Source organism: Trachurus trachurus (genome assembly GCF_905171665.1).
Source record: "Trachurus trachurus genome assembly, chromosome: 8".
Taxonomy (NCBI): domain Eukaryota; kingdom Metazoa; phylum Chordata; class Actinopteri; order Carangiformes; family Carangidae; genus Trachurus; species Trachurus trachurus.
Window position 1 is genome coordinate 9,668,436 of NC_139905.1, and position 3,955 is coordinate 9,672,390.

Consider the following 3,955-nt stretch of genomic DNA (forward strand, 5'->3'; position numbering starts at 1 on the left):
TCATCTCCCACATCCCACACACTGCATTAAACACTCACATCTCCTCTGCTGCTTCGCCGCCGTGCTCTCGGATGCCCACACACATTGGAGAGGGGCTGCAGGTGAACCTGAGTGGCTGACAGCTACTGTATATTTCTGGAGTCTGTAATGCGCCGTGGGTCCATTTATAGAGGGAGGAGAGAGAGGGGGGGGAGCTTCTTCATTGTTGGGACTTTATGACACATAATGAATGAATTAGCTTCCAAAATAAAATAGATATAAACTCTCATGAGATTAAAAGATGCTGGTCATCAGTGGATTGTGTTTATTTTAAAAGCACGGAGCCTGAATCAAGTGCTGCAGTGGACAAAATGATGTGAACATAATTTTCCATCCATTACAGTGATTATTCTCTTTGTGCGAGCGCTGTAATTTTTTTTGGTAGAGCCTAGTCATACTCGAATTAATGATTTGGCAGCCAGAGCAAGTAACTAACAGTGTTTTTGAAATTCAATTTCATAAAGTACTGTGGAAATGGGACTTTGCCTAATTTTGCCTTTTTAGTAATTAAGGCTGAGAGCCCAGGGAAAACAACTTGAAAGCTATAGTGACAGTTTGTTTGTCTGGGTTTCCATTATAGCCTCTCCTAAGCTTACAGAAAACTCCACGCAGGCCTCACAACAGATCTTCATACTTATAGCTTCAGAAGTGGGCCTCTTATGTTCCATATACACACAATGAGATAGTCTATATTAAATTATATTGACTTTTTTTATACACACTGGTGGCAAATAAAGGAGAAAACCTCATGCATCCTGTTTTTTTTCCACCTCTTTGAGACGTTGATGAGATTTTGTTCACATTCTGTCCGAACCTGCTAACGGTTCTGGCACAGATCAGCGAGTCCTGCTCACACATGCAGAACGAGAATGATGGAGATCTGAACACATTACTAGAGAAAACAGACTTGTATGGAGTCACATGCTGTCAGCGTGGACAGACACGTTTCTAAGCACATGCCTTCTGTCCCTCTGTCTCGTCTCTTTTTCTCAGTCTTACTTAGCTCTCTCTGTCTCTCTGTGACGCCCGGTCTTTCTTTGCCCTCTTTCTTCATCTCTGTCTTAAGTCTCTCTTCCTGTCACGCAAACAAAACAACAAACCTGTCGTGTTTGTGTTACAGGGCTGTGTGTTGTTTCCATGTTTCTGTTTTCTTGCGGTGAGTCAGACAGCAGAGGCAGAGAACAGACAGTGGACGTCCAAACGAGAAAGTCGGACCGTTTTCAGTTCAGCCCTCTCATTTTTCCATGACACAGAGCGTAAACAATCTGGACCCAGCAGAGTGCCTCATTAAACGACTGCTGTCTGCTCCCATTCCACTGTTCATTTGATTGAAGTTACTGGTGTTGAGCCGAGGCGTCCCTCAGCGAGGCGGCGGCGGCCGCTGCAATCAGGGAATGTGATTATCCGCCACAGTTAACTTCAGCTGGCTTTGATTGGCTTCTGCTGCGTTATAGCTTTGTTGAAGCCCACAGTACGACGATCGAGTCAATAAGTTGAAGTAGCAAATTACTCTAGATGGACTTGCATCACGTGATTTTCAACTTGACTTCATTATTTCATTAAATCTTCAAAGGTACTAATTAGCAATTAAACTAGACTCTCAAGTTCTGGACTTGACTTGGTCAGGAGACTTATTACTTCTTGATGTCTTGATCATGGGTACTTCATCGCCAAGATTTCAGACTTGTGCCATACAATAACAATCTTACTTCTTGTTATCAGTGCACCAGTGTAGCTTAAAACCACCTCAGCTTGACTGAACACTACTTCCTTTTTGCATCAGGTGCCTATTTTCTGCCTGGTACCCTTCAATGGAGCGTTGTTACTAAACCAACAATGCATGTCACTATTTTGACGTCACCTTTGACGCGACACACTGATGAACAATAGAGGATAATCAAAAATAATCAAAACAAAGGGAATCCAAACAAAGAAATGTTGTCCCCTCATCAATGAACCAGACCAATCAGTAGTCTGCAGTGTGTTTACGCTACTTTGTGGCACCGTACCTCATTTGAAATCTTGTGGAAGTGATACCAAGAGATGCACCAGGTACGAAATACTGAAAAGTATAGTGACAAATCAAAAAAGGTCCAAGTTGAGTCATGAAAACTGGCTACATGACAAAGTTTATTCGCCGCATTCATTCAGTGACACAAGAAAAGACAACTAGCCTGACCTCAACCCCATCCAATGCCTTTGTTGACGAACCGTATTCTAGTTTAGAGCCAGACTTAATCACCTATAACGTCACTGTTGGATCTTATTCATGTTCTTGAGGCTAAATGGGAGCGAAGCCCCTGCTGCCTGGTTCATAATGAGCTGGAACTGGCCTGAAACCAGAGGAGTATCACAGCAGAATAACGTCCACTGTTTCTGAGTGCGATGTTCCACAACCACATCTGGTTGTAATGTTCAGGTGTCCACATCTTTGTAGCCGGAACCCCCCGATGGTGAAGTAGTGAGTGCAAACTGGAAAAGGGAAGTGAAGCAAAACACTCAGTCACACCCTCTCAGGTGCTCATAAGCAACTGTTTTGCATCAGTCAAATAACTTCATGCAAAATTTTGACCGTCAGCAGGAGGGCAAGCACTGTTAATAGAAACCACTTTGTTCGAGTTAATGAAAGAATGTGGATATACTACTAATAATCCTGAAAACAGTGTGATTGATGTAAATTAATGTAAATTATTTGGGCGGATGATTTGATTTAAATTGATACAAAGGATGTAAAGGTGAACTGACCTTGAAATTAGTCGGAGCAGCTTAATTGGTGGGACTTCAGAGCGACACCCACTACTAGTGCAACAAGAGGACACTGTTTTCCAGGAAGTGACAGTTCCAGGAAGTTCAATAGTTCCCCCAGTTCACTTTGGTGTGTCAAAAATGAACTCGTTGATGTTCCCACGCCACATCAGACGTTTATATTTAACTTTAGTGGATTAAAATCTGATGGCGCAGGAGAGGAAAAGGATTGAAATCTGTTTAACCAGGATGCTCGAGTGGAAACACCCTCTCCACCTTCACCAACACACTCTTTTGCACGATACTTCCTGCAAACGGCACACAGAAATCAGACAATGTAGATATTATTTTTTTAAATTGTATATTAACTCATCAGTCTGATCTGCCCTTTGTGGTTCACCATGCAGCGTGTTTCATCTTCTCTGATGTTTCACAAACAGGCCTATTGACAAGTCACATTAGATTCTACTCAGTCTAAACGATGCAGTGAACAAGTGTGAATGAACAGTGAGTGTGTTTACACTCAGTAATCCATCTGTTGGCTGACCGCCCCCTGAATCCCATTTGGCCTGAACCGAAGGTGAAAGGAAGTTTCTGTGCTGCAGGAACTGGTTTGATATGAAACTGTTAATTTGTTTTTTCATAAATGGATGAAAATTAACATGCATTGCTGAAAATGGGTTAAGATGTGAATCGTCTCTCATGTGGTGGTGTGATGCACCGTTTGTCCGTACATTTTAATGGACGCAGCACAAAGTGTCCCTCCGGCTCTCCAGGCTCCGTCTGTTATTTCCGGTGTACCAGTGTTGGTACGGCAACAGCAGCTGCTGCCCCGGCGGTACCATCCTCCTGCCTTCGGGGCTGCCGGACTCGAGCCAGGCTGAGGCACAAACGAGTCTTCAGGAGGAGGAGAGGAGGGAGACGGATGAGCTGGACGCAGATTTGTGTGAGAGTGTTGTTGTGTGTGTGAGTGAGTAAGTGTGCGTTTTGGAGGGGTTGTCCTCCGGCTGTCTGGTGCTGTCACGGAAGCCCCTTGGAGGCTCGCCAGGAAGCCTTCAGGCCAAGTGATTCACATTGCCACTAATGTCATAGCGCTAACAGCTAACGAGCATTTAGTTGCCATGGAGCTGACTCTGCTCTGTGATACACAAAAAAGTCCTTAAGAACCAGG